We start from the raw sequence: 16,252 nt of genomic DNA on the forward strand, positions 1-16,252 counted from the left end.
ACCTCGAGAAACGTGAAGCGAAAGCCATCTATTGACAAGAAAAGTTCATTTATGGTCACTTATTCCTTTGAAAACGTTATTATTGGTTTTAAATGGATTTATAATCTCATTATTGATTTTAAGTTCAATTTTCTTACAATTTTGTTTAAAACAGAATATAATTGAATGTTTGCCTCGAGAAACGTGACGCGAAAGCCATCCATTGACAACAAAAGTCTATTTATAGTCACTCATGCCTTCGGAAGCCTTATTACCCGCTTTAAATAGTTTTATAGTCTCATTATTGATTTTAAGTTGAATATTCTTACATTTTTGGTTGAAACAGATTATAATTGAATGGTAGCCTCAGGAAACCTGAAACGAAAGCCATCTATTGACAAGAAAAGTTCATTTATAGTCACTCATTCCTTTGAAAGCGCTATTATTGGTTTTAAATGGATTTATAATCTCATTATTGATTTTAAGTTTAATTTTCTTACAATTTTGTTTAAAACAGAATATAATTGAATGTTTACCTCGAGAAACGTGAAGCGAAAGCCATCTATTGACAAGAAAAGTTCATTTATGGTCACTCATTACTTTTAAAATGTTATTATTTGTTTTAAATGGATTTATAATCTCATTATTGATTGTAAGTTCAATTTTCTTACAATTCTGTTTAAAACAGAATATAATTGAATGTTTACCTCGAGAAACCTGAATCGAAAGCCATCCATTGACAACAAAAGTCTATTTTTAGTCACTCATGCCTTCGGAAGCCTTATTACTCGCTTTAAATAGTTTTATAGTCTCATTATTGATTTTAAGTTGAATATTCTTACATTTTTGGTTAAAACAGATTATAATTGAATGGTAGCCTCAGGAAACCTGAAACGAAAGCCATCTATTGACAAGAAAAGTTCATTTATAGTCACTCATTCCTTTGAAAGCGTTATTATTGGTTTTAAATGGATTTATAATTTCATTATTGATTTTAAGTTCAATTTTCTTACAATTTTGTTTAAAACAGAATATAATTGAATGTTTACCTCGAGAAACGTGAAGCGAAAGCCATCAATTGACAAGAAAAGTTCATTTATGGTCACTCATTCTTTTGAAAACGTTATTATTGGTTTTAAATGGATTTATAATCTCATTATTGATTTTAAGTTCAATTTTCTTACAATTTTGTTTAAAACAGAATATAATTGAATGTTTACCTCGAGAAACGTGAAGCGAAAGCCATCTATTGACAAGAAAAGTTCATTTATGGTCACTCATTCCTTTGAAAATGTTATTATTGGTTTTAAATTGATTTATAATCTCATTATTGATTTTAAGTTTAATTTTCTTACAATTTTTTTTAAAACAGAATATAATTGAATGTTTACCTCGAGAAACCTGAAGCGAAAGCCATCCGTTGACAACAAAAGTCTATTTATAGTCACTCATGCCTTCGGAAGCCTTATTACCCGCTTTAAATAGTTTTATAGTCTCATTATTGATTTTAAGTTGAATATTCTTACATTTTTGGTTAAAACAGATTATAATTGAATGGTAGCCTCAGGAAACCTGAAACGAAAGCCATCTATTGACAAGAAAAGTTCATTTATAGTCACTCATTCCCTTGAAAGCGTTATTATTGGTTTTAAATGGATTTATAATTTCATTATTGATTTTAAGTTCAATTTTCTTACAATTTTGTTTAAAACAGAATATAATTGAATGTTTACCTCGAGAAACGTGAAGCGAAAGCCATCTATTGACAATAAAAGTTCATTTATGGTCACTCATTCCTTTGAAAGCGTTATTATTGGTTTTAAATGGATTTATAATCTGATTATGGATTTTAAGTTCAATTTTCTTATAATTTTGGTTAAAACAGAATATCATTGAATGCTTACCTCGAGAAACGTGAAGCGAAAGCCATCTATTGACAAGAAAAGTTCATTTATAGCCACTCATTCCTTTGAAAACGTTATTATTGGTTTTAAATGGATTTATAATCTGATTATGGATTTTAAGTTCAATTTTCTTATAATTTTGGTTAAAACAGAATATAATTGAATGTTTGCCTCGAGAAACGTGACGCGAAAGCCATCCATTGACAACAAAAGTCTATTTATAGTCACTCATGCCTTCGGAAGCCTTATTACTCGCTTTAAATAGTTTTATAGTCTCATTATTGATTTTAAGTTGAATATTCTTACATTTTTGGTTGAAACAGATTATAATTGAATGGTAGCCTCAGGAAACCTGAAACGAAAGCCATCTATTGACAAGAAAAGTTCATTTATAGTCACTCATTCCTTTGAAAGCGTTATTATTGGTTTTAAATGGATTTATAATCTCATTATTGATTTTAAGTTCAATTTTCTTACAATTTTGTTTAAAACAGAATATAATTGAATGTTTACCTCGAGAAACGTGAAGCGAAAGCCATCTATTGACAAGAAAAGTTCATTTATGGTCACTCATTACTTTTAAAATGTTATTATTTGTTTTAAATGGATTTATAATCTCATTATTGATTTTAAGTTCAATTTTCTTACAATTCTGTTTAAAACAGAATATAATTGAATGTTTACCTCGAGAAACCTGAATCGAAAGCCATCCGTTGACAACAAAAGTCTATTTATAGTCACTCATGCCTTCGGAAGCCTTATTACCCGCTTTAAATAGTTTTATAGTCTCATTATTGATTTTAAGTTGAATATTCTTACATTTTTGGTTAAAACAGATTATAATTGAATGGTAGCCTCTGGAAACCTGAAACGAAAGCCATCTATTGACAAGAAAAGTTCATTTATAGTCACTCATTCCCTTGAAAGCGTTATTATTGGTTTTAAATGGATTTATAATTTCATTATTGATTTTAAGTTCAATTTTCTTACAATTTTGTTTAAAACAGTATATAATTGAATGTTTACCTCGAGAAACGTGAAGCGAAAGCCATCTATTGACAATAAAAGTTCATTTATGGTCACTCATTCCTTTGAAAACGTTATTATTGGTTCTAAATGGATTTATAATCTCATTATTGATTTTAAGTTCAATTTTCTTACAATTTTGTTTAAAACAGAATATAATTGAATGTTTACCTCGAGAAACGTGAAGCGAAAGCCATCTATTGACAAGAAAAGTTCATTTATGATCACTCATTCCTTTGAAAGCGTTATTATTGGTTTTAAATGGATTTATAATCTGATTATGGATTTTAAGTTCAATTTTCTTATAATTTTGGTTAAAACAGAATATCATTGAATGCTTACCTTGAGAAACGTGAAACGAAAGCCATCTATTGACAAGAAAAGTTCATTTATGGTCACTCATTCCTTTGAAAACGTTATTATTGGTTTTAAATGGATTTATAATCTCATTATTGATTTTAAGTTCAATTTTCTTATAATTTTGGTTAAAACAGAATATAATTGAATGCTTACCTCGAGAAACGTAAAGCGAAAGCCATCTATTGACAAGAAAAGTTCATTTATGGTCACTCATTCCTTTGAAAACGTTATTATTGGTTTTAAATTGATTTAGAATCTCATTATTGATTTTAAGTTCAATTTTCTTACAATTTTGTTTAAAACAGAATATAATTGAATGTTTACCTCTTGAAACGTGAAGCGAAAGCCATCCATTGACAACAAAAGTCTATTTATAGTCACTCATGCCTTCGGAAGCCTTATTACCCGCTTTAAATAGTTTTATAGTCTCATTATTGATTTTAATTGAATATTCTTACATTTTTGGTTAAAACAGATTATAATTGAATGGTAGCCTCAGGAAACCTGATACGAAAGCCATCTATTGACAAGAAAAGTTCATTTATAGTCACTCATTCCTTTGAAAGCGTTATTATTGATTTTAAATGGATTTATATTTTCATTATTGATTTTAAGTTCAATTTTCTTACAATTTTGTTTAAAACAGAATATAATTGAATGTTTACCTCGAGAAACGTGAAGCGAAAGCCATCTATTGACAAGAAAAGTTCATTTATGGTCACTCATTCCTTTGAAAACGTTATTATTGGTTTTAAATGGATTTATAATCTGATTATGGATTTTAAGTTCAATTTTCTTACAATGTTGTTTAAAACAGAATATAATTGAATGTTTACCTCGAGAAACGTGAAGCGAAAGCCATCTATTGACAAGAAAAGTTCATTTATGGTCACTCATTCCTTTGAAAACGTTATTATTGGTTTTAAATGGATTTATAATCTCATTATTGATTTTAAGTTCAATTTTCTTACAATTTTGTTTAAAACAGAATATAATTGAATGTTTACCTCGAGAAACGTGAAGCGAAAGCCATCTATTGACAATAAAAGTTCATTTATGGTCACTCATTCCTTTGAAAATGTTATTATTGGTTTTAAATGGATTTATAATCTCATTATTCATTTTAAGTTCAATTTTTTTACAATTTTATTCAAAACAGAATATAATTGAATGTTTACCTCGAGAAACGTGAAGCGAAAGCCATCTATTGACAAGAAAAGTTCATTTATGGTCACTTATTCCTTTGAAAACGTTATTATTGGTTTTAAATGGATTTATAATCTCATTATTGATTTTAAGTTCAATTTTCTTACAATTTTGTTCAAAACAGAATATAATTGAATGTTTAGCTCGAGAAACGTGAAGCGAAAGCCATCCATTGACAGCAAAAGTCTATTTATAGTCACTCATGCCATCGGAAGCCTTATTACCCGCTTTAAATAGTTTTATAGTTTCATTATTGATTTTAAGTTGAATATTCTTACATTTTTGGTTAAAACAGATTATAATTGAATGGTAGCCTCAGGAAACCTGAAACGAAAGCCATCTATTGACAAGAAAAGTTCATTTATAGTCACTCATTCCCTTGAAAGCGTTATTATTGGTTTTAAATGGATTTATAATTTCATTATTGATTTTAAGTTCAATTTTCTTACAATTTTGTTTAAAACAGAATATAATTGAATGTTTACCTCGAGAAACGTGAAGCGAAAGCCATCTATTGACAATAAAAGTTCATTTATGGTCACTCATTCCTTTGAAAACGTTATTATTTGTTTTAAATGGATTTATAATTTCATTATTGATTTTAAGTTCAATTTTCTTACAATTTTGTTTAAAACAGAATATAATTGAATGTTTACCTCGAGAAACGTGAAGCGAAAGCCATCTATTGACAAGAAAAGTTCATTTATGATCACTCATTCCTTTGAAAGCGTTATTATTGGTTTTAAATGGATTTATAATCTGATTATGGATTTTAAGTTCAATTTTCTTATAATTTTGGTTAAAACAGAATATAATTGAATGCTTACCTCGAGAAACGTGAAGCGAAAGCCATCTATTGACAAGAAAAGTTCATTTATGGTCACTCATTCCTTTGAAAACGTTATTATTGGTTTTAAATGGATTTATAATCTCATTATTGATTTTAAGTTCAATTTTCTTACAATTTTGTTTAAAACAGAATATAATTGAATGTTTGCCTCGAGAAACGTGACGCGAAAGCCATCCATTGACAACAAAAGTCTATTTATAGTCACTCATGCCTTCGGAAGCCTTATTACCCGCTTTAAATAGTTTTATAGTCTCATTATTGATTTTAAGTTGAATATTCTTACTTTTTTTCTTGAAACAGATTATAATTGAATGGTAGCCTCAGGAAACGTGAAACGAAAGCCATCTATTGACAAGAAAAGTTCATTTATAGTCACTCATTCCTTTGAAAGCTTTATTATTGGTTTTAAATGGATTTATCATCTCATTATTGATTTTAAGTTCAATTTTCTTACAATTTTGTTTAAAACAGAATATAATTGAATGTTTACCTCAAGAAACGTGAAGCGAAAGCCATCTATTGACAAGAAAAGTTCATTTATGGTCACTCATTCCTTTGAAAACGTTATTATTGGTTTTAAATGGATTTATAATCTGATTATGGATTTTAAGTTCAATTTTCTTACAATTTTGTTTAAAACAGAATATAATTGAATGTTTACCTCGAGAAACGTGAAGCGAAAGCCATCTATTGACAAGAAAAGTTCATTTATGGTCACTCATTCTTTTGAAAACGTTATTATTGGTTTTAAATGGATTTATAATCTGATTATGGATTTTAAGTTCAATTTTCTTACAATGTTGTTTAAAACAGAATATATTTGAATGTTTACCTCGAGATACGTAAAGCGAAAGCCATCTATTGACAAGAAAAGTTCATTTATGGTCACTCATTCCTTTGAAAACGTTATTATTGGTTTTAAATGGATTTATAATCTCATTATTGATTTTAAGTTCAATTTTCTTACAATTTTGTTTAAAACAGAATATAATTGAATGTTTACCTCGAGAAACGTGAAGCGAAAGCCATCTATTGACAATAAAAGTTCATTTATGGTCACTCATTCCTTTGAAAACGTTATTATTGGTTTTAAATGGATTTATAATCTCATTATTGATTTTAAGTTCAATTTTCTTACAATTATGTTTAAAACAGAATATAATTGAATGTTTACTTCGAGAAACGTGAAGCGAAAACCATCTATTGACAAGAAAAGTTCATTTATGATCACTCATTCCTTTGAAAGCGTTATTATTGGTTTTAAATGGATTTATAATCTGATTATGGATTTTAAGTTCAATTTTCTTATAATTTTGGTTAAAACAGAATATAATTGAATGCTTACCTCGAGAAACGTGAAGCGAAAGCCATCTATTGACAAGAAAAGTTCATTTATGGTCACTCATTCCTTTGAAAACGTTATTATTGGTTTTAAATGGATTTATAATCTCATTATTGATTTTAAGTTCAATTTTCTTACAATTTTGTTTACAACAGAATATAATTGAATGTTTGCCTCGAGAAACGTGACGCGAAAGCCATCCATTGACAACAAAAGTCTATTTATAGTCACTCATGCCTTCGGAAGCCTTATTACTCGCTTTAAATAGTTTTATAGTCTCATTATTGATTTTAAGTTGAATATTCTTACATTTTTGGTTAAAACAGATTATAATTGAATGGTAGCCTCAGGAAACCTGAAACGAAAGCCATCTATTGACAAGAAAAGTTCATTTATAGTCACTCATTCCTTTGAAAGCGTTATTATTGGTTTTAAATGGATTTATAATCTCATTATTGATTTTAAGTTCAATTTTCTTACAATTTTGTTTAAAACAGAATATAATTGAATGTTTACCTCGAGAAACGTGAAGCGAAAGCCATCTATTGACAAGAAAAGTTCATTTATGGTCACTCATTACTTTTAAAATGTTATTATTGGTTTTAAATGGATTTATAATCTCATTATTGATTTTAAGTTCAATTTTCTTACAATTTTGTTTAACACAGAATATAATTGAATGTTTACCTCGAGAAACGTGAAGCGAAAGCCATCTATTGACAAGAAAAGTTCATTTATGATCACTCATTCCTTTGAAAGCGTTATTATTGGTTCTAAATGGATTTCTAATCTGATTATGGATTTTAAGTTCAATTTTCTTATAATTTTGGTTAAAACAGAATATAATTGAATGCTTACCTCGAGAAACGTGAAGCGAAAGCCATCTATTGACAAGAAAAGTTCATTTATGGTCACTCATTCCTTTGAAAACGTTATTATTGGTTTTAAATGGATTTATAATCTCATTATTGATTTTAAGTTCAATTTTCTTACAATTTTGTTTAAAACAGAATATAATTGAATGTTTACCTCGAGAAACGTGCAGCGAAAACCATCCATTGACAACAAAAGTCTATTTATAGTCACTCATGCCTTCGGAAGCCTTATTACCCGCTTTAAATAGTTTTATAGTCTCATTATTGATTTTAATTGAATATTCTTACATTTTTGGTTAAAACAGATTATAATTGAATGGTAGCCTCAGGAAACCTGATACGAAAGCCATCTATTGACAAGAAAAGTTCATTTATAGTCACTCCTTCCTTTGAAAGCGTTATTATTGGTTTTAAATGGATTTATAATCTGATTATGTATTTTAAGTTCAATTTTCTTACAATTTTGTTTAAAACAGAATATAATTGAATGTTTACCTCGAGAAACGTAAAACGAAAGCCATCTATTGACAAGAAAAGTTCATTTATGGTCACTCATTCCTTTGAAAACGTTATTATTGGTTTTAAATGGATTTATAATCTGATTATGGATTTTAAGTTCAATTTTCTTACAATTTTGTTTAAAACAGCATATAATTGAATGTTTACCTCGAGAAACGTGAAGCGAAAGCCATCTATTGACAATAAAAGTTCATTTATGGTCACTCATTCCTTTGAAAACGTTATTATTGGTTTTAAATGGATTTATAATCTCATTATTGATTTTAAGTTCAATTTTCTTACAATTATGTTTAAAACAGAATATAATTGAATGTTTACTTCGAGAAACGTGAAGCGAAAACCATCTATTGACAAGAAAAGTTCATTTATGATCACTCATTCCTGTGAAAGCGTTATTATTGGTTTTAAATGGATTTATAATCTGATTATGGATTTTAAGTTCAATTTTCTTATAATTTTGGTTAAAACAGAATATAATTGAATGCTTACCTCGAGAAACGTGAAGCGAAAGCCATCTATTGACAAGAAAAGTTCATTTATGGTCACTCATTCCTTTGAAAACGTTATTATTGGTTTTAAATGGATTTATAATCTCATTATTGATTTTAAGTTCAATTTTCTTACAATTTTGTTTACAACAGAATATAATTGAATGTTTGCCTCGAGAAACGTGACGCGAAAGCCATCCATTGACAACAAAAGTCTATTTATAGTCACTCATGCCTTCGGAAGCCTTATTACTCGCTTTAAATAGTTTTATAGTCTCATTATTGATTTTAAGTTGAATATTCTTACATTTTTGGTTAAAACAGATTATAATTGAATGGTAGCCTCAGGAAACCTGAAACGAAAGCCATCTATTGACAAGAAAAGTTCATTTATAGTCACTCATTCCTTTGAAAGCGTTATTATTGGTTTTAAATGGATTTATAATCTCATTATTGATTTTAAGTTCAATTTTCTTACAATTTTGTTTAAAACAGAATATAATTGAATGTTTACCTCGAGAAACGTGAAGCGAAAGCCATCTATTGACAATAAAAGTTCATTTATGGTCACTCATTACTTTTAAAATGTTATTATTGGTTTTAAATGGATTTATAATCTCATTATTGATTTTAAGTTCAATTTTCTTACAATTTTGTTTAAAACAGAATATAATTGAATGTTTACCTCGAGAAACGTGAAGCGAAAGCCATCTATTGACAAGAAAAGTTCATTTATGATCACTCATTCCTTTGAAAGCGTTATTATTGGTTTTAAATGGATTTCTAATCTGATTATGGATTTTAAGTTCAATTTTCTTATAATTTTGGTTAAAACAGAATATAATTGAATGCTTACCTCGAGAAACGTGAAGCGAAAGCCATCTATTGACAAGAAAAGTTCATTTATGGTCACTCATTCCTTTGAAAACGTTATTATTGGTTTTAAATGGATTTATAATCTCATTATTGATTTTAAGTTCAATTTTCTTACAATTTTGTTTAAAACAGAATATAATTGAATGTTTACCTCGAGAAACGTGCAGCGAAAACCATCCATTGACAACAAAAGTCTATTTATAGTCACTCATGCCTTCGGAAGCCTTATTACCCGCTTTAAATAGTTTTATAGTCTCATTATTGATTTTAATTGAATATTCTTACATTTTTGGTTAAAACAGATTATAATTGAATGGTAGCCTCAGGAAACCTGATACGAAAGCCATCTATTGACAAGAAAAGTTCATTTATAGTCACTCCTTCCTTTGAAAGCGTTATTATTGGTTTTAAATGGATTTATAATCTGATTATGGATTTTAAGTTCAATTTTCTTACAATTTTGTTTAAAACAGAATATAATTGAATGTTTACCTCGAGAAACGTAAAGCGAAAGCCATCTATTGACAAGAAAAGTTCATTTATGGTCACTCATTCCTTTGAAAACGTTATTATTGGTTTTAAATGGATTTATAATCTGATTATGGATTTTAAGTTCAATTTTCTTACAATTTTGTTTAAAACAGCATATAATTGAATGTTTACCTCGAGAAACATGAAGCGAAAGCCATCTATTGACAATAAAAGTTCATTTATGGTCACTCATTCCTTTGAAAACGTTATTATTGGTTTTAAATGGATTTATAATCTCATTATTGATTTTAAGTTCAATTTTCTTACAATTTTGTTTAAAACAGAATATAATTGAATGTTTACCTCGAGAAACGTGAAGCGAAAGCCATCTATTGACAAGAAAAGTTCATTTATGGTCACTTATTCCTTTGAAAACGTTATTATTGGTTTTAAATGGATTTATAATCTCATTATTGATTTTAAGTTCAATTTTCTTACAATTTTGTTTAAAACAGAATATAATTGAATGTTTAGCTCGAGAAACGTGAAGCTAAAGCCATCCATTGACAGCAAAAGTCTATTTATAGTCACTCATGCCATCGGAAGTCTTATGACCCACTTTAAATAGTTTTATAGTCTCATTATTGATTTTAAGTTGAATATTCTTACATTTTTGGTTAAAACAGATTATAATTGAATGGTTGCCTTAGGAAACCTGAAACGAAAGCCATCAATTGACAAGAAAAGTTCATTTATAGTCACTCATTTCCTTCAAAGCGTTATTATTGGTTTTAAATGGATTTATAATTTCATTATTGATTTTAAGTTCCATTTTCTTACAATTTTGTTTAAAACAGAATATAATTGAATGTTTACCTCGAGAAACGTGAAGCGAAAGCCATCTATTGACAATAAAAGTTCATTTATGGTCACTCATTCCTTTGAAAACGTTATTATTGGTTTTAAATGGATTTATAATTTCATTATTGATTTTAAGTTCAATTTTCTTACAATTTTGTTTAAAACAGAATATAATTGAATGTTTACCTCAAGAAACGTGAAGCGAAAGCCATCTATTGACAATAAAAGTTCATTTATGGTCACTCATTCCTTTGAAAACATTATTATTGGTTTTAAATGGATTTATAATCTCATTATTGATTTTAAGTTCAATTTTCTTACAATTTTGTTTAAAACAGAATATAATTGAATGTTTACCTCGAGAAACGTGAAGCGAAAGCCATCTATTGACAAGAAAAGTTCATTTATGATCACTCATTCCTTTGAAAGCGTTATTATTGGTTTTAAATGGATTTATAATCTGATTATGGATTTTAAGTTCAATTTTCTTATAATTTTGGTTAAAACAGAATATAATTGAATGCTTACCTCGAGAAACGTGAAGCGAAAGCCATCTATTGACAAGAAAAGTTCATTTATGGTCACTCATTCCTTTGAAAACGTTATTATTGGTTTTAAATGGATTTATAATCTCATTATTGATTTTAAGTTCAATTTTCTTACAATTTTGTTTAAAACAGAATATAATTGAATGTTTGCCTCGAGAAACGTGACGCGAAAGCCATCCATTGACAACAAAAGTCTATTTATAGTCACTCATGCCTTCGGAAGCCTTATTACCCGCTTTAAATAGTTTTATAGTCTCATTATTGATTTTAAGTTGAATATTCTTACTTTTTTTCTTGAAACAGATTATAATTGAATGGTAGCCTCAGGAAACGTGAAACGAAAGCCATCTATTGACAAGAAAAGTTCATTTATAGTCACTCATTCCTTTGAAAGCTTTATTATTGGTTTTAAATGGATTTATCATCTCATTATTGATTTTAAGTTCAATTTTCTTACAATTTTGTTTAAAACAGAATATAATTGAATGTTTACCTCAAGAAACGTGAAGCGAAAGCCATCTATTGACAAGAAAAGTTCATTTATGGTCACTCATTCCTTTGAAAACGTTATTATTGGTTTTAAATGGATTTATAATCTGATTATGGATTTTAAGTTCAATTTTCTTACAATTTTGTTTAAAACAGAATATAATTGAATGTTTACCTCGAGAAACGTGAAGCGAAAGCCATCTATTGGCAATAAAAGTTCATTTATGGTCACTCATTCCTTTGAAAACGTTATTATTGGTTTTAAATGGATTTATAATCTCATTATTGATTTTAAGTTCAATTTTCTTACAATTTTGTTTAAAACAGAATATAATTGAATGTTTACCTCGAGAAACGTGAAGCGAAAGCCATCTATTGACAAGAAAAGTTCATTTATGGTCACTTATTCCTTTGAAAACGTTATTATTGGTTTTAAATGGATTTATAATCTCATCATTGATTTTAAGTTCAATTTTCTTACAATTTTGTTTAAAACAGAATATAATTGAATGTTTAGCTCGAGAAACGTGAAGCGAAAGCCATCCATTGACAGCAAAAGTCTATTTATAGTCACTCATGCCATCGGAAGCCTTATTACCCGCTTTAAATAGTTTTATAGTCTCATTATTGATTTTAAGTTGAATATTCTTACATTTTTGGTTAAAACAGATTATAATTGAATGGTAGCCTTAGGAAACCTGAAACGAAAGCCATCTATTGACAACAAAAGTTCATTTATAGTCACTCATTCCCTTCAAAGCGTTATTATTGGTTTTAAATGGATTTATAATTTCATTATTGATTTTAAGTTCCGTTTTCTTATAATTTTGTTTAAAACAGAATATAATTGAATGTTTACCTCGAGAAACGTGAAGCGAAAGACATCTATTGACAATAAAAGTTCATTTATGGTCACTCATTCCTTTGAAAACGTTATTATTGGTTTTAAATGGATTTATAATCTCATTATTGATTTTAAGTTCAATTTTCTTACAATTTTGTTTAAAACAGAATATAATTGAATGTTTACCTCGAGAAACGTGAAGCGAAAGCCATCTATTGAGAAGAAAAGTTCATTTATGATCACTCATTCCTTTGAAAGCGTTATTATTGGTTTTAAATGGATTTATAATCTGATTATGGATTTTAAGTTCAATTTTCTTATAATTTTGGTTAAAACATAATATAATTGAATGCTTACCTCGAGAAACGTGAAGCGAAAGCCATCTATTGACAAGAAAAGTTCATTTATGGTCACTCATTCCTTTGAAAACGTTATTATTGGTTTTAAATGGATTTATAATCTCATTATTGATTTTAAGTTCAATTTTCTTACAATTTTGTTTACAACAGAATATAATTGAATGTTTGCCTCGAGAAACGTGACGCGAAAGCCATCCATTGACAACAAAAGTCTATTTATAGTCACTCATGCCTTCGGAAGCCTTATTACTCGCTTTAAATAGTTTTATAGTCTCATTATTGATTTTAAGTTGAATATTCTTACATTTTTGGTTAAAACAGATTATAATTGAATGGTAGCCTCAGGAAACCTGAAACGAAAGCCATCTATTGACAAGAAAAGTTCATTTATAGTCACTAATTCCTTTGAAATCGTTATTATTGGTTTTAAATGGATTTATAATCTCATTATTGATTTTAAGTTCAATTTTCTTACAATTTTGTTTAAAACAGAATATAATTGAATGTTTACCTCGAGAAACGTGAAGCGAAAGCCATCTATTGACAAGAAAAGTTCATTTATGGTCACTCATTACTTTTAAAATGTTATTATTGGTTTTAAATGGATTTATAATCTCATTATTGATTTTAAGTTCAATTTTCTTACAATTTTGTTTAAAACAGAATATAATTGAATGTTTACCTCGAGAAACGTGAAGCGAAAGCCATCTATTGACAAGAAAAGTTCATTTATGATCACTCATTCCTTTGAAAGCGTTATTATTGGTTTTAAATGGATTTCTAATCTGATTATGGATTTTAAGTTCAATTTTCTTATAATTTTGGTTAAAACAGAATATAATTGAATGCTTACCTCGAGAAACGTGAAGCGAAAGCCATCTATTGACAAGAAAAGTTCATTTATGGTCACTCATTCCTTTGAAAACGTTATTATTGGTTTTAAATGGATTTATAATCTCATTATTGATTTTAAGTTCAATTTTCTTACAATTTTGTTTAAAACAGAATATAATTGAATGTTTACCTCGAGAAACGTGCAGCGAAAACCATCCATTGACAACAAAAGTCTATTTATAGTCACTCATGCCTTCGGAAGCCTTATTACCCGCTTTAAATAGTTTTATAGTCTCATTATTGATTTTAATTGAATATTCTTACATTTTTGGTTAAAACAGATTATAATTGAATGGTAGCCTCAGGAAACCTGATACGAAAGCCATCTATTGACAAGAAAAGTTCATTTATAGTCACTCCTTCCTTTGAAAGCGTTATTATTGGTTTTAAATGGATTTATAATCTGATTATGGATTTTAAGTTCAATTTTCTTACAATTTTGTTTAAAACAGAATATAATTGAATGTTTACCTCGAGAAACGTAAAGCGAAAGCCATCTATTGACAAGAAAAGTTCATTTATGGTCACTCATTCCTTTGAAAACGTTATTATTGGTTTTAAATGGATTTATAATCTGATTATGGATTTTAAGTTCAATTTTCTTACAATTTTGTTTAAAACAGCATATAATTGAATGTTTACCTCGAGAAACGTGAAGCGAAAGCCATCTATTGACAATAAAAGTTCATTTATGGTCACTCATTCCTTTGAAAACGTTATTATTGGTTTTAAATGGATTTATAATCTCATTATTGATTTTAAGTTCAATTTTCTTACAATTTTGTTTAAAACAGAATATAATTGAATGTTTACCTCGAGAAACGTGAAGCGAAAGCCATCTATTGAGAAGAAAAGTTCATTTATGGTCACTTATTCCTTTGAAAACGTTATTATTGGTTTTAAATGGATTTATAATCTCATTATTGATTTTAAGTTCAATTTTCTTACAATTTTGTTTAAAACAGAATATAATTGAATGTTTAGCTCGAGAAACGTGAAGCGAAAGCCATCCATTGACAGCAAAAGTCTATTTATAGTCACTCATGCCATCGGAAGCCTTATTACCCACTTTAAATAGTTTTATAGTCTCATTATTGATTTTAAGTTGAATATTCTTACATTTTTGGTTAAAACAGATTATAATTGAATGGTTGCCTCAGGAAACCTGAAACGAAAGCCATCAATTGACAAGAAAAGTTCATTTATAGTCACTCATTTCCTTCAAAGCGTTATTATTGGTTTTAAATGGATTTATAATTTCATTATTGATTTTAAGTTCCATTTTCTTACAATTTTGTTTAAAACAGAATATAATTGAATGTTTACCTCGAGAAACGTGAAGCGAAAGCCATCTATTGACAATAAAAGTTCATTTATGGTCACTCATTCCTTTGAAAACGTTATTATTGGTTTTAAATGGATTTATAATTTCATTATTGATTTTAAGTTCAATTTTCTTACAATTTTGTTTAAAACAGAATATAATTGAATGTTTACCTCGAGAAACGTGAAGCGAAAGCCATCTATTGACAATAAAAGTTCATTTATGGTCACTCATTCCTTTGAAAACATTATTATTGGTTTTAAATGGATTTATAATCTCATTATTGATTTTAAGTTCAATTTTCTTACAATTTTGTTTAAAACAGAATATAATTGAATGTTTACCTCGAGAAACGTGAAGCGAAAGCCATCTATTGACAAGAAAAGTTCATTTATGATCACTCATTCCTTTGAAAGCGTTATTATTGGTTTTAAATGGATTTATAATCTGATTATGGATTTTAAGTTCAATTTTCTTATAATTTTGGTTAAAACAGAATATAATTGAATGCTTACCTCGAGAAACGTGAAGCGAAAGCCATCTATTGACAAGAAAAGTTCATTTATGGTCACTCATTCCTTTGAAAACGTTATTATTGGTTTTAAATGGATTTATAATCTCATTATTGATTTTAAGTTCAATTTTCTTACAATTTTGTTTAAAACAGAATATAATTGAATGTTTGCCTCGAGAAACGTGACGCGAAAGCCATCCATTGACAACAAAAGTCTATTTATAGTCACTCATGCCTTCGGAAGCCTTATTACCCGCTTTAAATAGTTTTATAGTCTCATTATTGATTTTAAGTTGAATATTCTTACTTTTTTTCTTGAAACAGATTATAATTGAATGGTAGCCTCAGGAAACGTGAAACGAAAGCCATCTATTGACAAGAAAAGTTCATTTATAGTCACTCATTCCTTTGAAAGCGTTATTATTGGTTTTAAATGGATTTATCATCTCATTATTGATTTTAAGTTCAATTTTCTTACAATTTTGTTTAAAACAGAATATAATTGAATGTTTACCTCAAGAAA

The sequence above is a fragment of the Theobroma cacao genome, chromosome 9, assembly GCF_053813885.1.
Source record: "Theobroma cacao isolate CCN51 chromosome 9, ASM5381388v1, whole genome shotgun sequence".
Lineage (NCBI taxonomy): Eukaryota > Viridiplantae > Streptophyta > Magnoliopsida > Malvales > Malvaceae > Theobroma > Theobroma cacao.